General features: G+C 40.2%; 1 pseudogene; it reads right to left on the reverse strand.

Moving 5' to 3' along the window:
* Nucleotides 1-4,104: 4,104 nt before the first annotated feature.
* Nucleotides 4,105-9,220, reverse strand: LOC142840514 (T-box transcription factor T pseudogene; annotated as a pseudogene).
* Nucleotides 9,221-21,871: the final 12,651 nt, after the last annotated feature.

A 21,871-nucleotide genomic window follows, 5' to 3' on the forward strand; every position in this document is an offset into this window, starting at 1 on the left:
CTGAAGGCATCACAATCCCTGAATTCAAACTCTACTACAGAACTACAGTACTGAAAACAGCCTGGTATTGGCATAAGAACAGACAGGAGGACCAATGGAACCAAATGGAAGACCCGGATATCAATCCACACATCTTCGAACACCTGAACTTTGATAAAGAAGCAAAAAATATCAAATGTAGAAAAGAAAGCATATTTAACAAGTGGTGCTGGCATAACTGGATATCAACATGTAGAAGAATGAAAATAGACCCATATCTATCACCATGCACAAAACTCAAGTCCAAATGGATCAAAGACCTCAACATAAAGCCAGCCACACTGAACCTTATAGAAGAGAAAGTGAGAAGTACACTTGAACACATTGGCACCGGGAAGCACTTCCTAAATATAACTCCAGCAGCACAGACCCTGAGAGAAACAATAAATAGGATCTCCTGACACCGAACAGCTTCTGTAAAGCGAAGGACACGATCAACAAGACAAAACAACAGCCTACAGAATGGGAAAAGATCTTCACTAACCCCACATTAGACAAAGGTCTGCTCTGGTCTCCAAAATATACAAAGAACTCAAGAAATTGGACACCAATAGATCACATAATTCAATAAAAAATGAACTGCACACCTAAACAGAGAACTCTCAACAGAGGAATCTAAAATGGCTGAAAGACACTTAAGGAAATGTTCAACATCCTTAGTCATCAGAGAAATGCAAATCAAAACAGCTCTGAGATTTCATTTTACACCTATAAGAATGACTAAGATCAAAAACACTGATAACAAATTATGCTGGAGAGGTTGTGGGGGAATAAGAAACACTTCTGCATTGCTGGTAGGAATGCACAGCCCCTTTGGATGTCAGTGTGGCAATTTCTCAGAAAATTAGGAAACAACCTTCCTCAAGACCCAGTCATACCAAAGTGCTCAATCGTGCCACAAGGACATGTGCTCAACTATGCTCATAGCAGCTTTGTTTGTCATAGCCAGAACCAGGAAACAACCTAAATTCCCCTCAATCGAAAAATGGATAAGAAAAATGTGGTACATTTACACAATGGAGTACTACACAGCAGAAAAAAATAATGACAGCTTGATTTTTACAGGAAAAGGAATGGAGCTAGAAAACATCATTTTGAGTAAGGTAACAACGACACAGAAAGACAATTATCATATGTACTCACTCACAGGCGATTTTTAAACATAAAGCAAAGAAGCCAATCTATAAACCACAATCCCAGAGAACTTAGACAACAATGAGGACACTAAGAGAGACTTAAATAGATCTAATCTACATGGGAAGTACAAAGTAGAAAAATGCAATATCTCCTGAGTAAATTGGGAGCATGGGGACCTTGGGGGAGGCTTGAAGGGGGAGGGGAGAGGCAGGGAGGGGAGCAGAGATAAATGTAGAGCTCAATAAATATCAATAAAAAATAATGAAAAAGAAAATAAACCACTGCTACATACAAAGCTATTGAACTATATCTTTAAAATGTTTATTCCAAGGTTAATATCACATATGCAATTTTGGTCTTGGGTTATAAAGGACATAGTGGATAGAATTTTATCGTGGACATTCATTATAATAAACATGTTGTATAATTTCTTTTGCCATAAAGATGTAAATAAAGGGAAGGAGGGGAGGGGAGAAGAAGGAGGGGAGCAGGAAAAATACATAGCTCAATAAAAACCATTTTAAAAAAATAAATAAATAAAAAAGTAGATGTGAACAAATCACATTTTACCCTAGATAGGGCACTGACAACAGATCAAAAAAAAATATTCTGCCCTAGTCTAAAGCAAAAACCAAGGAAACTTACTGACAAGTTACACAAGTACAGGTAATGGATCACTTACAGGAATGTGGATATCCCAAAGGCAGCTAGCTGCATCACCAAAAAGCCCACTCTAGCATGGATTAGGACTCATGAAATCTGTATCCACGGAGCTCCCTGTACAACTCACAAGCATCCTGACCAGTGGGAGGGTCTCCTCTCTCCAGCAGTTGTTAATGCTTAGATAGTTTTGGGACTGTGTCTTGTGAATCATATAGATTTGATTTATTTTCTGAGTCTTAAAAGACCTCTCTCCAGGAGGGAGTGATGTGGGTCACAGGAAATGTGACACAATACATGTACATTATATACACATATGAATGTCCAAAATAATATTTTGCACAATGCTAATTTTAAAAGAACAGTATGTTTCATGCATATTTCATGAAAGCTTCTCCACAAGCCAAATTAGGGAGTCCATGGCTCTATGTTATGATCCAAACCAATAGGGTTTACTTATTATGATACAGACTACTATCTTTCATAAATTTGTATTAAGATGTTATATGCCATGACTGGAAAAATAAAATAATTTTTAAATAACAAAATAAATTTTAAAAAGTCAATGGAATGATTCCTAATAATACCCTGTTATACTTGTAGACCAGAGTGTAGCATAATCATCATCAGAGAGGCTTAAACCAGCAACTGATGGAAGCAGATGCAGAGACCCACAGCCAGACAATAAGCAAAGCAAGGGCACCCCCATAAAAGAAGAGGAGGAAAGATTATAGGTGCCAAAGGCACGGACACCACAAGCAAACCCAAAGGATATTTTCTGATTCCATCCATTTGCCTAGAAATTTCAAGATGTCATTGTTTTTAATAGATTGTGTAACTCTCCATTGTGTAAATGTAACTCATTTTCTTCATTCGTTCTTCAGTTGAGTGACATATAAGTTGTTTCCAGTTTCTGTGTGCTATGAATATAGCTGCTTTGAAGACAGTTGAACCATCATCCTTGTGGTACAGTGGTGCATCCTTTGGGTATATGTCCAAGAGTAGTATAGTTGGATCTTAAGGTAGATCAATTCTCAGGTTTGTGAGAAACCACCATATAAATTTCCAAAGGGACTGGGCAAGTGTGCACTCCCACCAATAACGCAGGAGTGTTCTTCTTGATTCACACTCTAACCAGCATGGCCTGTCACTTGTGGTTTTGAGCTTAGCTGTTCTGACAGGTGTAAGGAGGAATCCGAGAGCCATTTGAGTACCTAATCTTATTGCAGCATGATATTCCATGTTTGGTCGATATCCCTGGAAGACTGCCCTTTTCTGAAGAGAAATGGAGGAGTGGATCTGGGGGAGAAGGGAGGTGTGTGCTTTGGGGGGGAGATCAGGGGGAGAGAAAGGAAGGAAAACTGTGGTCAGAATGGAATATATGAAAGAAAAATAAATTTATAAAAAGAAAATAAAAAGATGCCATGTGCCAAATGATTGTTCCCTTCCCAAATATACCAGTGACTGCAACAGTATCCATAATATGTTGACATAACTTGAAAAGATTGGTAGTTTCTATTCATGGCATATAGCCAGATGTTACTTAATTTCAGACCGTACTAAGCCAAATTTCTAAAAACACGATTGGTCATTCCATTTTAACACGTTGTAACTATCGTCCATTAAACTCACTTTCTTTTGAACATCCTTTAGTGTAAGTTTGAGGAGAGGTGTCTGTTTTTTTATTTATTTATTTTTTTTTCTGCTGCATATTGCCTTTATTGTGCAGAAAAGAAATAAACTTTCTGCGGATTGTCTTTGGCTAGTTCGTCAACAGAAAAGTATCGCGCAGTTGACTTCACAACACAAGAAGCTACATTTGCTTAAGGTAGAATCTTCTAGAGGGCGGAGGAGTTTCCATTTTAGCTACAGTCTGCTGGCTATGGTTTCTCTGTCCTCAAAGCTAACTACTCTAAAGCAATGAGGACAGGCATTAGAGGTGTGCCTTGTGTCTCACTACAGTAGGAAAGGGGTGGGCAAAGCCCAGCCTTCCAAAGTCACCTACATGTTGTAGCAGAGACAAAGGATTTGATAGGACCCCAGCCTCGCCTCTGTACCTGGCTTCACATGTAGGACACACATCACTACCGTGGGCGTCAAGCAAGAGGGTCGTGGAACATGATAAACATCCTCTTACTTGACAATGGAGTTATTAGCAAGCTTTTATTTCTTTCCCTTGTCCCAAGAGCCTGCCTTGTGGTGCCTAGGAGAGGATCCAGTCGACACGGGCTGTTACCAGTCTTAGCGCACGGCGGGGAAGAGTTCAGGTCACATGGATGGAGGTGACACGGGTGTCCACGAGGCTATGAGGAGGCTCTGGGCTGTGTCGTATTGGCTGTCAGAAATGTCCGTGACAGTAGCCGCCCCTTCATACATAGGGGAGCCAGAGGACGTGGCCGCCGAGACCGTGTGCGTCAGAGGTGCGTAATGTGCAGGGGAGCCCCGAAAGAGCTGGGCTCCTAGCCCGTTGGATACCCCAGCTGTCTGGGAGCCTGGAGTGATGGTGCCATTGCTCACAGACCATAGGCTGGGGTATTGGCTAGAGCCAGTAGGCGGGCTGATGCTGTGACTCATGGGTAGCATGCTGGTGTGGCCAGGCACTCCTAGGCTAGACCAGTTGTCGTGGGATTGCAGCATGGACAAACACGCAGAGGAATTGTCAGCATAGGTGGGAGAGTTGTTCCGATGAGCATACGGGCTGGGGTAAGGGGATGAGTGGTGGTTCCTCAGAGCCGGGTACCTCTCGCAGCCATGTGTGGAGGGGAGAGGGAGCGAGCCTCCAAACTGAGGGTGGGAGCTGGCAGGTGGACAGAGGGTGCTGGTGCCAGGAACAAGCCACCCCCCTGATTGGGGATACCCCGGCTGCTGGCCGTCCCCGGGCTCCTCCAGCACGTCTTTGTGGTCGTTTCTTTCTTTGGCATCAAGGAAGGCCTTTATTTATTAAAGATTTCTGTCTCTTCCCCACCACCGCCTCCCATTTCCCTCCCCCTCCCCCAATCAAGTCCCCCTCCCTCATCAGCCCAAAGAGCAATCAGGGTTCCCTGCCCTGTGGGAAGTCCAAGGACCGCCCACCTCTATCCAGGTCTAGTAAGGTGAGCATCCAAACTGCCTAGGCTCCCACAAAGTCCGTACGTACAGTGGGATCAAAAACCCATTGCCATTGTGATGGAGGAAGGTCATTGGCTAATAAAGGAACTGCCTTGGCCCATTTTATTGGTTAGGACATAGGTAGGTGGAGTAAACAGAACAGAACTCTGGGAGGAAGAGGAAGTGAGCTCAGACTTGACAGCTCTCCTCTCCAGAGCAGACGCCTCAGAGAGACGCCATGCCCCAGCTCCGACCCAGGATGGACTTAGGCTAGAATCTTCCCAGTAAGACCGGTGCTCACAGATTATTAGAGATGGGTTGATCGGGATATCAGAATTAGCCATTAAGGGCGAGAGCTAAAGGGCCAAGCAGTGATTAAAAGAATACAGTGTCCGTGTAATTATTTCGGGGCATAAGCTAGCCGAGCAGGCGGCTGGGGTGTTGGGGACGCAGCCCTGCCGCTCCTTATTACTACACCATTGTTCTTGAGTTCTCAGTAGTCTTCATTGTCTGGTATATAAAGAGCACTTGCTGCATTTCCAGAGAATTCACATTCAGTTTGCAGTACCCACATGGCAACTAACAATCATCTGAATATCCAGTTCCAGGGATCTGAGGTCCCCTTCTGACCTCCATAAGGACTTGTAGATATGTGATGCCTAGTCATACATGGACGCAAAGCACCCATACAGATGAAATAAAATAAAATATTTCTACATGTTTGAAAGACATTTTAAGGGGAGACAAGCTAGCAAAAACAAGTATATGTGATAAAATTCATTTTATATGTGTATAAAAATGTCAAAATGAAACCATTATTTTGCACAATTAATATATACTAACAATTTCTTTTGTTTACATCTATGTGTTTTGTGTATATGACTGTTTTGCATGTATGTATGTCTGTGTACTACATGCATGTCTTCTCCCCACAGAGGTCAGAAGCAGGCATGACATCCCCTTGAAGTGGAGTTATGGATGGTTTTGAGCTACTGTGTGGGTGCTGGGAATCAAAACCAAATATTTTGCAAGAGCAACAAATGCTCTTAATAGCCTGAATCACTTCTCCAGCCCAATACATACTAATGTTTAAAAGCAGCATTATGAAGTACAGAGACTATAGCACCACCACTTTGGAACTTCTATAATTCATATTCATAAAGTCATCAACTCAGGAAGTTCAGTAACTCATGACACCATCAACTCATGACATTCTGTGCACAGCCTTTTCCTGATTAGGTGGGTCTTTTCATCTTTCTCAGAGCCACAAAGTTATTATTCCCCTGAAATTGATTATTACCATTACCATGCATTCCTTTCTATCTTTACCACATGGGTATATTTCTATAAACAAAGTGTTATGCTGTGGATCCTTCAAAACATTACATAAATAGCACAGTACTCATGTATGTTTTTTTTATCTCTGGCAATACCAACTGGGCCAATATTGCTCCCCAGGGGGTAGAAATGGGTTTAGACGTGGAATGTGGAGATTCTTACTCTCCTGATGTATAATCTATAAATATACATAGAGCATATAAACAGATGTAGAATATATCTGAGAAATTAAAATTTCATAGAAGCGTTAAGGGAAAATTACTTGAAAGACTCTTTAGGGAGGCAATAATGAAAAAGACTGTTCTACATTACAAATAGTTTCCTTAGCTTTCTGTCTGTGAGATGTATCCTCGCTAATGCATTCAGTAGTAGTCTGTTGCTTCTTTACTGTAAGAGCATTCTACCATAAGAATAGGCTGTAATTTATGTACCATTCTGCTGTGGATAGTACTCCTGGTCAGTTTCTTAATTATGAGCATCCTTTAGCACGTCTCCCTGTAATCATATAAATGGCTTTATCCAGGGTGGCATTGCTGAGGTTTGAGCATTTACATAATTAGCCTTTTACAATTTTTCAGACAGTCCATGGAACCTGTCCAGATCCAAACGAAGATATATAGACCCCATTCTTGGCCAGAATTTTGAAGAACTTTCAGTACCAGAGTCAGAGATTATAGGGATTGCTTTCTCCATAAATTCCCGCTGGCATAGGACAGAACAAAAGAAAAATCACTGCGTCTGTCAACAATACTCAAGCTGGGGTTTTGGTTTAGCTGGTAGAGTGCTTGCCTAACATTTACAAAGCCCTAGGTTCAGTCTTCAGCAATGAATAAACCTGACATGGTGATGCACATCTGTAATCTTAACCTTCAAAAGGAAGAAACAAAAGGATCTAAAGTTTAAGGTCATCCTTGCCTACTAGCAAGCTTTGAGACCAGCCTGAGATAAATAAGTAAATTCAGGGTAAGAAAGAATACTCTCACTAAGTCAGCTCCTTTTGTGAACTGACTCTCTCTCTCTGTCTCTGTCTCTGTCTCTGTCTCTGTCTCTCTCTGTCCCTCTCTCTCTCTCTCTCTCTCTCTCTCTCTCTCTCTCTCTCTCTCCCTCTCTCTCTCTCTTTCTGTGTGTGTGTGTGCGTGTTCCTAAAATGATTCTTATGCAAGTAAAACTACTCTAATTTTTGTACATATGTGTTCTGAAAATCAACACTCAGTTAACTAAAATTACAAATCCACAGATCTAATTTCTTAAGTTTTTAAAAGCTAATGTTTTGTTCTGTGTATTAAGTTAGCGATATTTAGAAATGGCCTTTAAATGGCCCTTGAATAATATTGTTTCTATTAAACAGTTAACTAGGTACATTAAAGAATTTAACTACATCTGTAAACTTAATATATTTAACTCCCTCTCCTTTTTAAAAGTAATTGTCTGGTTTTGCAAATAAACCTTTCAAATACTTAAATTTACAAATCTAAAAAAATTAAACTTATAAACAAGACAATCCTTAAGTGCCTTAAATATTCTAATTCAGTTTACCAATCCTTAAGTACCTTAAATATTCTATTTCAGATTACAAACTTCATAAGATTTCCATTCATCTCCATAAGCCTAAATTAGTTACTCAATTACATAGTTTAACATTGGAATTAAAGTGCTGAGACAACGCTCTAAAGAGGGTAGAATCTTCTTTTTATTTTTCTCTCATACATTATATTCTGACTGCAGTTTCCCCTGCCTCCACTTCTCCCCAAGTTCCACTCCTTCTCCATTTCCCTTTTTAAAAAAGAGCAGCCTTCCTAAGGATATCAATGGAACACGGCATAACAAGCTACAATAAGACTAGGCACAAACCCTCTTATCAAGGCTGGATGAGGCAACCCAATAGGAGGAAAAGGGTCCTATGAGCAGGGGCACCCCCACACTCCCACTATTAGGAGTTCCACAAGGACAACAAGCGACACAACCAAAACATATGGACAGGACCTAACTCATGCAGGGACCATGATTATTTCTTCAGTTTCTGTCACTCCCTATGAGCCCTGCCTTGTTGATTCTGTAGGCTGTGTTCTCATAATGTCCTCGACCCCTCTGGTTCCTACAGTATTACCTCTCCCTATTTTGAGGGGTTCCCCTGCCTCTGCCTAGTGTTTGGCTGTGGGTTTCTGCATCTGCTCTTATCAGTGATTGGATGTCACCTCTCTGATGACAATTGGGCAAAGCACCAGATCTACGAATACATCAGAATATCATTAGCAATCATTTCATTGAATTTCTTCCAGCCTTGTTTGGTTCTATTCTGGGTCTCTGGGCTACCCAGCCTCTGGTTTCTGGCTGTCTAGGAAGTGCCAGGCATGGGAATCTTCCCAGGGAGTGGGCCTCAAATTGAACCAATCATTGGTTGGCCATTCTTACAAGATCTGTGCCACCATCACTACAGTATATCTTTTAGGCAGAACAGATTGTAGGCCACAGATTTTGTGGCTAGGTTGGTGTCCTAGTCCTGCTGGAAGCCTTACCTGGTTATAAAACATGGCTGGCTCAGGCTCTGGATCCCCCATTACTAGGAGTCTTGGCTAGGATCACTCTCGTAGATTTCTGGGAGTTTCCATTGTACTAGGTTTCTATATCACTCCCCAAATGCCCCCGATTCCAATCATCTCTCCCAGTACTCTCTCCTTCCAACAGCCCCTCCTGATCCCTCTTGTTCTCATCCTCACCTGCCCCCATCCACCCTCAAGATTATTTCCATTTACCCTTCCCAGGGAATTTCATTCATCTCCCCTTGAGCCCTCCTTGTTACTTAGCCTCTCTGGGTCTCTGGATTGTAGGACGGCTATCCTTTACTTAACAAGTAATGTCCACTTATCAGTGAATACATACCATGTTTGTCTTTCTGTGTCTGGGTTACCTCACTCAGGATGCTCTTTTCTAGTTCCGCACCTTTGTCCACAAATTTCATGATGTCATTGTTTTTAACAGCTGAGTAATACTTCATTATGTAAATGTACCACATTTCTTTATCCATTCTTCAGTTAAAGGACATCTAGGTTGTTTCCAGTTTCTGGCTCTTATGAACAAAGCTGTCATGAACATAATTGAGCAAGTGTCTTTGTGGTATGACGAAGTATCCTTTGGGCACATGCCCAAGAGTATTATAGCTGGAATTTGTGGCATAATAATTCCCAATTTTCTGAGAAACTGCCACATTGATTTCCAAAGTGGTTGTGCGACTTTGCACTCCCACCAGCAGAGGAGGATTATCCCCTGTGCTTCACATCCTCGACAGCATCAACCATCACTTGTGTTTTTGTTTTTAACCATTCTGACAGGTGCAAGATGGAATCTTAAGTAGTTTTGATTTGCATTTCCATGATGATTAAGGAGGTTGAATATTTCTTTAAGAGTTTCTCAGCCATCTGGGAGTCCTCAGTAACAAATTCTTTGTTTAACCTAATGGAAGAGAAAGTGGGGAATAATAGCCTTGCACACTTTGACACAGAAGACAGCTTCCTGGACAGACACCAATAGCATAAGCACTCAGATCAACAATCAATAAATGGGACCTCATGAAACAGAAAAGCTTCTATAAGGCAAAGGGCACTGTCAGTAAACAAAATAGCAGCCTACAAAATGGGAAAAGATTTTCGCCAACTCCACATCCAACATAAGGCTAATATTCAAAATATGTAAAGAATTCAAGAAACTAGATAACAACAAACCAAATAATCCAATTTTTAAATTAGGGTCTATTCTTCTAAACACTTTAAATACTTATTATTCTAACTATACATCAGTGCTTTAAAAACAGTAATAGTTTTACTCTGATCATATGAAATAGTTTTATTCTTAATCATAAATTTTTCTGCTACTCCATAAAAAATGTTTGTATCATTCCACACAATTTAGAGACTGACTTTCCCTGCCATTTGGGGGGGGGGGGAGGCGCTAGTCAAAACATTATTTACTGAAGGAACTAACCTGGCCCTACTTATTTTTTTTAATGGCAATGTTCAAACTTTCAAATGCATTAGAATATAGCATTAATTTGATAGGAGTCATATTTTAAAGCCAAATTATACATCATCCATACAAAATTAATTACCCCATTTGACATAATTTTGCATTTTTTGGCTTGTCAGAGACATGTACGTACTTCTCCCTCTGAATCAAGAAACCTTTGAACTTGATTCTTTCCATACAATTATCTTACAGAACCACACAAATTTGAAAAAAAAATAGAGGCTAAATGCATTCTAGATTTCTTCTGAGCTTTTTTCCCACAATGCATTGATTCTTTGTGGATTTCACATTCTGTTTCCTGACCCCACTCAACTCCCTTTCCCCTTGCCTCTGCCCTCGGCTTTTGTGAAGGACGCCCCCCCCCAAAAAAAATTTAAAAGTATAGCCAAAAACACAAAACAGAAGAAAAAAACAAACAGAATTTCGGCATGGAAACTGCAGTGTGGCCCACTGAGTTGCATAGTGCACCCTTTAGTCTAGACATCTTTACTTATAAGTGTTCATTGCAATGGATCATTGGTCTGGCTTGGGCCTCTGGCTTGTGCTACCCTATTGTTACTGGTCCCTTCCTGGAACTCCTGGATATCCTGTTGTTGCCCTGTGTCAAAGAGATCCTGTAGCTTTGAATCTGCACCTTTCACACACTCCAGCAGTTTCTAAAAGGAGGGTAGTAGTGTTGGAGTGGGATAACTGATAGCCCTGGTTCTGAGCCTGGGTGGTAGCTGGGTTGGTAAGCCTGCCAGCTTTTCCTCATCGTCACCACCAGGGCGCGCTCTCTAGCACTGCCCCAGCAAGCTCACCGAGTGCAGTGTGCAGCAAGAAGCAGGACCAGTTCTCTCATACCCCTGGGTCGGGCTTGCCGTCACTCATACCACCGGAGCCAGCGCTACTGTTTGCCCAGGTGAGGTGGAAAGCCTGCTCTCTCAATTGTTGCAGCTGGGGAGGGACAAGGCCAGCTCTTCCATTCTCATGCTCCCAGGCCAGCTCTGCTACCTGCTGCAGATGACAAGGGGTGGGGTGGGGACATATTTCCCTCATTCATTCCACCACATGGCATACAAGGGAGGGAGTGGGTACCACTCTCCTGCTCTCACTGCTACAGGACCAGTTCACCAACATTGCCACAAATAGAATCCACTCTAGAGGGCTTCCCATGCAAGTGCAGGACCTGCCTGACCTCCCATGTGCTGCAGCTAGGGAGGGGCAGGACCAGCTCTCCTGCACCTGTGACCCCTGGGGGACAGCTCTCCCACCTGCCACAGCTGGCAAGGGGTGGGGAAGGGCATATTTCCCTCACACATGCCATCACATGGCAGACAAGGGGAGAGCAGGATCAACTCTCCTGCTCTCACGTCCTTTGGGTTGACTCACCTATGCCCCTGCCAAGAGGATCTGCTCTACTGTGCTGCCTGGGCGAGATGCGATGCCAATTCTTTTTCTCTCATGCCCTCAGGGACAGCTCTCTTACCAACCACAGGCAATGAGAGTGGGTAAGTGGGGAGGTTTTCACCCACTCCCCGATAAGGCAGATGGGGGCTGGAGCCATAACTCCAAGCACTTTTTCATGTCTTCTGAGTTTTCTGATCATTTGTCCACAGCCCCCCACTCCAAGACTAACCAGGTATGGAGAGGCCTCCATCCCTGGGGGCTGAAGATATGTCTCAGTTGGTAGAGTAATTGCCTAACTAAGTGTGACCACCATTTAAAGTCTTATTCTGCTTTCTTAAACAAAGACACTGGGGGAAGAATGGGGCTAATTCTTCAAAGTATTCTACAAGCTAGCAATTTTCCCTGAAATCGCCACAGTTACTTTCTTTGAAAGTCAATTTCACAAAATGATTTTGCTTTCTCTCTCTGGCTAAGCAACAAATAGAACATAGGCATCTGAGGGTGGGATGAGAATTTTGCTAAAATTGTGCTGAATACTCTGCTCTGGGCTTTATGAATGTTACATGCATCATTTCAGCGTCATAGTTATAATAGCTCTCTTTACAGGTTAAAAAAAAAACTAGAAGGTAGTGAGAGCATGTGAAAATAGGCCTGTCTGTCATTGATGCCTACAACAAATCAAATCTAATCAGTATAAGACGTCCAATATTATTGAAAGAATTATCAATGTTTTAAGTTTTCCTAATTTGCCTAAAACTTGAGGCTAGTGGGCTTTTCTTGTAGAGAATAAGTTAGTGAATAAAATGAGAGTCTCTGAGGCGAATGTCTCTACTGCAACTATTAAACTCTACTCTAGTAAAAGATATAACCCCACACATACAAAGAAACGAACCAGTGTGATGATATCTTGTTTGTACAAATAAAGCTTGCCTGAAGATCAGAGGGCGGAGCTAGCCATTAGCTAACCATAGAGGTCTGGAGGTCTGTACAGACAGACAGGAAATGATATGGCTGGGTAGAAAGAGGAAGTGATAAGGCAAGAGGAAACAGAAACTCACTCTCTTTTCGGCTGAGAAGGTGAGAGGTGAGGTGACTGTGGTTTTTGCTCCTTTGTCTCTGCTCTCTCAGCATTTTCCCCAATATTTGACTCCAGGCTTTTATTATTAAGATCTACTAGAATTCATGCTATAAACCAGCATGATTACTGAAGAAACCACACACTTTGTTTTTGATGTGAAGAAATACCAAACTAGAACTGAGCTAGAATTTTCTTCCCTGCAGGCTACCTTTCAAGTTGAAGGAAGGGACTACGCGGGGTGCTGAAAAAGAGAATGCCAAAACAGCTTTACCCACCTGTGAAATCTACTATGTACAATAACAATCTGCCAGGCAAGATGTGCCTGTCGGTACAAGAGTTATATGACTGTTATGGGGTAAACAAACACTCTCTTGCTAGATATGAGGCCCACTTCACAAGCTGGTACTGTAAACTTGCTCAAAAACCCATGACTAATGAGGCCTTAGACCTGAGGAAAAAATTTACTACTGGTGTTCAACTAAACTGTTATGCTACCAAACTGCCTCCTGGATATTTATATTTATACCCATAGATAACTGTTACTTCCATCCTTCATTAGAGTAGCCTCTCTTTTCAATGCATAGTGGTGGATGCAGAGTCATGTGGCTGTTCAAGATGATGAGAATAAGTGACAACTGAGAAGCCTGTCCTAAACAGAACATTTATACCAATTTCTCTAAGACTGTGGGAACATTACAGAAGGGCCTATGAAACCATAGCTGCAGGATGGCCATGATTTGGGACAACAGCAGGGTATCCGAAAGGAATTTCAGTTAGGGTTCAGTGATGATGGTGTGCCAGAGGCCTTGAGCCAGACCAGTGACTCATTGCAATGAACCTTTGCAGGTGGGGCTGATTGGACCAAAGCTCTCAGTTCCACTAGGACAACTGAGGAGGTGTTGTAAAGACAGAGATGGAGCACTGAGGTGGGCTTTCTGCTTGCTTTGTTTTGCTCTTAATTAGTTTTGGGGGATGCTGCAGTGGTGAGAGACAGATATGGAAAGATGGGGAAGTAAGATGGGGTATTGGAATGGATGATGGGAAATTCCCAAAGAATCAATTGAGAATTATTGTTTTTTTTTTAATGTAAAAGACAGAACATTAGGGGAAAAGGGCTGTCAAATGCTGTCTTCTGGTCTGGAGAGATGGCTCAGAAGTTAAGAGAACTGGCTGCTCATCAGAGGTTCTGAGTTCTTTTCCAAATATTCATACAGTGGCTCATAACAGTCTGCAACTTCAGTCTCAGGGGATTTGACACGCTTTTCCAGTCTCTGTGCACACTGTGTACACATGGCACACAGACATACATACAGTCAAAACACCCACACTACAGAATGTGGAACTGAGGCTCAAGGAAAAATGCAATGTGTTTTCTTCTTCACACGCAATTACAAAATAGACCTAAGATTTAAAACTAGGGTCTAGGACATATGTAGTGGTCCACGCCTACTCTCCCAGCACTTGTGATCTGGAGAGGGAAAATGAGGATCCTTCCACTGCAGCCTGAGCTACACGAGATACTGTATAAGAAAACAAATAACTAAGTATGTACAGTTTAAATAAACCAGGCTCCAGTCATTTTGCCACTGGACATCTCTGCATCACTTGTCTAGGAGGGGAGATGCAGGGAAGGAGCAAGATGAAGGGCGGGTGAGGAGATCTGAGACTGGAAGTGTAAGCAGCACACATCTCATTCTGGCCATGTGCCATGTTTGGGGACATTATTGCTGTTATTTATACATGTATGAAATTGTCAAAGGAAAAAATCTCAATAAAATTTATTTTAAAACTTTAGATAGCCACGCAGCAGTGGTATAAGCCATTAATTCCAGCACTTGGGAGGCAGAGGCAGGAGGATCTGTGAGTTCAAGGCCAGCCTGGTCTAAAAAGAGAATTCCAGGACAGCCAGAGCTGTTACACAGAGAAACCCTATCTCAGAAAAAAAAACATTTTAGATAAAAATTTGTTGTAAGTATTCATATATAATTGGGACATCTATATCATAACCCCTCCCCAAGACTCAGAAAAAATCAAGAAAGAAAATATAGATAGATTGTAGGAACGAAATGAAGAGGAATGCCGGAACAAAACAGTGTCTTCCGGACATTATAGGACCATTGCACTCATAAACTCACAGTAGCTGTGATTGCCTGTATAAGACCTGAGCAAGATCGAGACAATGAATAGTCCAGCATGGAAAGGGGAAGAACTCACAAGTCCTATCCTAGCTGAGTAACTATTGACAGTTTTATAGCTGCAAGTGGGGAACTCACTTTTCCTTAAGGGTGTAGTTCCTGGTAGGGCAGTCATGCTCCCATGGATGGTCCCATACCAGGAACACTAGTAGCAACATAAATTAGACTCCATGGTATAAAGAAGACAGGAAGTTGGAATATCAGCAGGTGGATGGTATATCTGCAAGGAGTTAGAGGGGGCTGGTGAGGATGAATATGATCAAATTACATTTTATGCATATATGAGAGAATTTATAAAATACATATTTTTAAAAGCGAGTCATATTTTGTTGGCAATAAAATATTTTGAAATTGGATGATAATAATGGATTCACTGTTCTCTAAAAATCACTGAATTATGTGGCATGAAAGTTATTCCCTAATAAAACTATTAAAAATACAACTACTTTCGGATTTAGAGGGCACAGATATATTCCCACCTACAGCAGACTACCTCCTGTCATTTTCCGGTTTCCTCCACAAATCTGAGTTATCAAACAAGCACCTGAAAACCCGTTGAACTAGATAACTACATGCGAAGAATGTGACTCTGTGTTTCTTTATGCCTATCGGCCTTTTCCTTGAACATACTCCTTAGCACTGATCAAGGACACCAAAAGGTCATACTGTGAGATACTAAACATTTGAGAGGGTTTTTTTATCAGCTCGCAGAAGGAAATTTCCTGCTTCTAATTTAATTTCTATAATCACAACACAAAATATCAGTCACCCAACCTCATGGATATGTTTTATTTTGTGGCAAATATGAATCACTGCCTATTTTCATTTATAAATCCCAAAGTAAGATAGCTGATTAATACTCATAACATGGAGTGTGGTGAGTACTCCTGAGTGTCAACTTGACTTGATTGAGAATCACCACAGAAGCATGTCTTTGGGTGAGTCCAAGAGGGTATTTCCAGGAAGGTTTAACCTACCCTCAACATGGGTGTCACCATCCCAAAAAATAGGGTTGTAAATCAAATGTAAAGATAGCAATCTGAGCCCTGGAATTCATCACTTTCTGTGTCCTGGCTGCATATATAACGTGAGCATGCTTTCTCCTACATAATAGACTGTACCCTCAAACTGGGAACCAGAAATCTTTCTTTCTTTGAGTTTTTTGTCAGGTACTCTGTCACCAAAACAAGGAAAGTAACTAAATGCAGAAAACTAGCACCAAGGGGCAAAACCATTGCTAAAATAAACCTGACATGTGCTTCTTAGATTACTTTGAACCACTTTGTAGGAGCATTATGGAAGAGTTTGAAGCTACAGTCTAATGAAGCCCTGGAATGCTACACACAGTTTTTAATAGATCATTATGATGGGAGTTTGAAAAGACAGAATGTTGAAAGGAACAGACGTTGGAGGTTGGGGTCATGAGGTTTCGGAGGGAAACAATAAATCAATCAGGAACTAGGTTATCAGTCATTTATATCATATTCTGGCAATGAATCAACTTCATTCTTCCCATGTCATTAAGAAAGGCTGAATTCAAAAATAATGGGCTTATTTGTTTGGAAGTGAGAATTTCAAGACAGCATAGCATTTAGGCTGTGTCATGAGTACTGCCCACTGCTCATCCAAGTTTAACTTATCCAAATTTACAGTGAAAGAGAGCGGAAGGACATGAAAAGTGTGTAGCTGGATGAGGAGGAGAATAAAAGGGGGTTTAAAGATACAGACAAGGCAGTTTTTAAGGAACTGTAATTGTAAAAGAAAGAGAGTCATTAAAGAGGAAATTGGCGCTCTGTATTAGGACAATAAGAAAGGTGCCCCTGAGGGTAGAACTCCACCCTTAAAAGTCTCCAATTCTTTTAAATGCAAATTCATTTAAAAAGGATTGATTCTGAGCCGAGAATGCCACATAAGGGGCTCCCTGCTAGGGAAGAGTTTTTTGCAGATTCATCTACCAAAGTGTTCAGAGGCTGGTGCAGCTGCGTTCCGAGAGAGCCAAGCTATACCTTGAGTTGGCAGCAGAACTTAAAAGCACTGCTTGTGTGATACTGATTTTGCAAGTATGACAGATGCAAGAAGAAGAAGGCGATGGAGATTTTTTTTTTCTTAAGTTTCTAGCGAGCCACTAAAGGCAAACAAAGTGTGGTCAGGTCAAAATCCCTCCATGAAGGCCAAGAGGGCACTGTCAGAAGCTGGAAAAATGAAGCCTAAGTCATGTTGGAGACTTTGGAATATTAAAGAGGCTGAAACCATGAGAGGAGGTTCATTGGGGAATGCTGACGGTGCTAGTAGATGTAGTCCAACAGAGAGGTTGTATGTGCTACAGGTGTCAGAGCTGAAAGGGTAGTACTACCTGAGCTTTTTGTGTCCCAGATAATTCAATCACAAGCCCTAGATGCTTTTGATAGAATTACAGAATTTGGTATGTGCTGTGCTGGGATTTGGTCTTAATTTCCTTGCTATGTTCTACTTCCTCCCTTTTAGGATAAAAATATGTACTCCATGCCTTTGTATATTAGAAATATACCCATAATTTTTTATGAGTTCACAATTAAGAGTTTGTCTCGAATCTCAAAAAAGACTAGACTCTGAACAGTGATGGGTCTATTAAAGACTAGAGACTTTGAATGCAGTTTGTATTATGAGATAGCCATGAACCTTTGAGAATGAGAGGAGAAAAGATACGTCTTAATGGTGATGAATTTGAGTGTCACATTGACAAGGGGTAATTGTGGTAGTTGATCCTAATTGGGAGTTTGGTAAGATTTAGAATCACAATGAAAACACTTTGACCAGTATTTTTTCATAGCAATGATAAATGTAGCTCGTTCATAGAGCTATTCTTTCTCTATTTTTATATCTCCTTGACTGTGTACCAGATTTTTAAAAAAAATATTTCAGCACAGAAAAGTATTTCTTTTATCCTTGTCGAACTCTAAAAGATATGAGGAAAGTTTTGATCTTCTCAGAGTGTAGTCCAATTGGTAACTAACAACTAGGACAGAATATCTAGCTATTTACCTCAAGATGTTACAAGTTAGATGGGCCAAGAAAAGGTTTAGCATCTCCTGACTTCTCCAGGGTGAGTTGTAGCATATTCTTGCAGAGTAAGTATATCTAGTCAATGGAAAGTATAACTGTTCAATCTAGATGTGTTAGAGAACAGGTGAAGTAACAGAGCCGCATGGCAGAATATAGATTAATAGATTAAAAGAAATGGGTTAATTAGAGTTGTAAGAGCTAGTCAATAATAAGGCTGAGCTATAAGCCAAACACTCTATAACTTATATAAGCTTTTGTGTGTTTATTTGAAACCAGGCAGTTGGTACAAAAGAAAAGCTCTGCCTACAAGTGCATATGGTGCCCTACATGGGGTACATACTTTCACATAAAACATGAAAAATTTTTTGAAAAGTGTTCTAGACACACAAATGCAGAGGCAAGAGTTGCACAGTGAGTGGGCCCTTTTGTTCCGGCCGCCTGGCTATCTTAGACCTGAAATAATCACACAGAAACTGTATTCATTTAAACACTGCCTGGCCCATTAGTTCTAACATCTTATTGGCTAATTTTCATCTTAATTTAACCCATTTTTGTTAATCTGTGTATCGCCACATGACTGTGGCTTACCAGCAAGATTCTAACCAGCATCCATTTTAGGTAGGAGATCCATGGCATCTGCCACCCTGCCCTTCTTCCCAGCATTCAGTTCTGTCTACTCTGCCTACCTAAGTTCTGTCCTATCCACTAGGCCAAGGCATTTTCTTTATTCAACCAATGAAAGCAACATATAAACAGAAGGACCTTCTACACCACAAGAGCAGCTTCAGAGTTCATGTCTCTAATGCAGGCCACATTACACAGCCACATCCCCTGGCCACAGTGGGCTTGAACTGCAGCATGGAGGATTCCACCTAAGCACAAAGAGGTTTTTTTTCCAGCAAGTTGCTATCTGTGGGCTTGAGAGAACAGCTGCCACTGAATGGTAAATTTAGAGGTTTTGTTGATACAAACAAAAAGAGTTAGAGATAAACAGAGAAAGACATGGGAAAATAAACCTGAAGTAACTACAAGACATGTGACATATATTTTATCTGATCAAGAGTAAAACAAAAAATTATCTTTGGTTGGCTAATATACAATGCATAATTTATGTTTGTATTAATACAGATAATGTCTGTTACCCTGAAAAGTTTATATCATCTCAGAAAAAATGGACTAGACACCACTAAGAAAAATGGCCCAGGTGGTCCAGCATCCAGAACAGCTTCTAGGCTGATGACTGAGATAATCCAACCTCACAAAATACTCCAGACAAAGGCTTAACAATTATCCTGACTTTCTCAGGCTCCCTCAAAGATTACCAGCACCCATCAACCAACAGAAATTAGTCTAGAAGACTGTACTCACATTCCTAAATTAGAATATCGGTTATAAATGTTTGTTTTTATTTAAGGGGAATTGGTTACAAATTTTCATTGGTCATAGTCAATGTCTTTTTAAAAGAAGAAAGGGGGATATGGTGTAGAAATGATGGGAAAAGGGTAGATTATTATGAAATGGAAAAGCATCAATTATTAAATCTATTTTAATCCAATAAACAACTGTTAATCTTATATATTTTACATTGGTATGGATTTTAGTTCGCTGATGCAAATTTAAAGTTAATTTTGTTATACAGTATATATATATATATATATATACATATATATATATATATATATATACACTCTTACTTAAGGTATTATACTTGCACAGCTCAATTAAAAATGTAATATATAATTAAGAAATACAAATTAATAGCCATCTATAATAGTCAAACTTACAGACATATTAGATATGCTTTTCAAGGTCATACAGTGATATAGTTCAAATAGATAGATGGTCCTCAAATATTTCAAATACCTACAGAATATGGTATTTAGTATGGATAAAGTTTACACTTTTCTTGACGGTAAGATGTTTCCTCCTGGAAGCACAAATTCCTTCAAAGAGGATGATGAGTATCAAAGAAATTCCTTATGGGCTTTGCTTTTCTTACAGCAAAAATTAGCCATATGGGCAAAGAAATTGTCCTTGTCTTAATTGATGAAAGTTACTGCCCAAATAGGACCAGAAGAACACAAGAAAGGTGACTGCTGAGCTGTACCAAGACAAGGTAAGACAGTTCTTCAAAATTCTTTGCTTCACAGGAAAGTCTGTCAGATATGCTAGGCCTGTAAATCAAAAATGAATACCACAACATTACAAAGGAACCTTGGGTGGCTGTCCAGGCAGTCAGCTGTTTCTGTAATTTCTCACATTTTTGGAAGTTTCATTCCTACACTTTCTGCTTACTCAGGTAATATTATTTTCTTCTCAGGTTTTTGATGGGTATGAAAACTAGATAATTATAATTACAGTTTTTTAGTTATGATAAAAAATAAATTATATATAAAATTGAAGCTACACCAAAATAGGGTGAATAATTAAATATTTTCTCTAATTTTGTCAAATACAAATAGACTATATATTGTAACTGTAAATCTTACTAAACTGTTTTGTATATATAATTTTACTATATTAAAGTTAAAACCTTCCTTTTTGATTGGACAAAAAGAGGGAGGTGTTCTGGGTTGCTCATTCTGTATGCTGTGAATATATATTCCTCTCATTCGTTAACAATAAAAGCTGTTTTATCAATAGTCAGGCAGGATAAGCTAAGGTGGAACAATCAAACTGAGGACTCAGATAAGGAGGGATGGAGTTAGGAGAGACATGAGTCAGCTGCCCAAGAAACAAGATGCTAGAGAACAGGTAAAGCAATAAAACCTTATGTCAAAATGTGGATTTATACAAATGGGTTAATTTAAGTTGTAAGAGCTAATTAGTAATAATCTTGAGCTATAAGTCAAACATTCATAATTAATATAAGTTTCTCTGTGGTAAGTGGCTGCCAGGAATTTGGAAACAGGCAGACAGGAGACAAGGCTCCATTTAAAGGAAAGTGCCAGAAAAGAATCATCAGGCAACCTAAGAAATATAGTCCACAAGCTCTCTGAAAGTAACACCATAAGCGAAAAGGAAGAAAGAACCTTAAAAACCATTATTCATGGGAAAGAAGAAATATTTTCCATTATATTACAAGATGACCAATTTCCAGTGAATCTTTATCAAGCTGCTGAAGTATATAAAAAGCCCCATCTATGTAACTCATTTGCTTGTTTTCTTCTTTAATGTGCATAGCTAGGCAGTCAATGTTTGCTCACTGTGATTTTATCTTCTGATATAATAAAGATTTCCCTCTGAGTGAAAAGGCACAGCATACCACCTACTAACTGGAAGAGAATACTTCAAGGCTTTCTTGGGGTGAAAATAATGGCAAAGTGGACAAAAAATTAGGAGGGAGAAATTAAAGGAAAGGAAGAGAAGATGAAGTTATAAAGTAAACAAGGAATGGGAAGGAGGCAAGTTGGAGTTAGAAAAGAGAAAACAACCATGTTTGAAATTGTTAGAAATCAAAAATGATTTCTAAAGAAATTCTGTGCTATGGGTGATCACTAGGTAGATCTGCCTAGCACCACACAATCCAAATACATTTCTTTTCACGAAAATACCTAAATGATAAGGCAGAAGGTCAACCTTACCTATCTCTGCTTATTTCAAAGCATCTGAATACAAATGTGTTTACAGCAGAAAATCCTCATGCCTCTACTTGCCCAAAAGGATGACCCACTGCTGTCGTTTATTCAAACGACAGCTTCTCTCCAAACTTCACATGTTATCAGTGTGATAACATTATAAGATGGGAGCTTTAAGAGATGATTAAGTCTGAAGGAGAACGAGATTTAGACCTTATAAACAAATTTTGTTATAGTGTGCTTGTTTGCCTTAATCATAAAGGCTACAGTTGTTCTTCTGTTTGGAAAATTCAGCAACAACAAACCAT

This window comes from Microtus pennsylvanicus, chromosome X (assembly GCF_037038515.1).
Source record: "Microtus pennsylvanicus isolate mMicPen1 chromosome X, mMicPen1.hap1, whole genome shotgun sequence".
In the NCBI taxonomy this organism is placed as follows: domain Eukaryota; kingdom Metazoa; phylum Chordata; class Mammalia; order Rodentia; family Cricetidae; genus Microtus; species Microtus pennsylvanicus.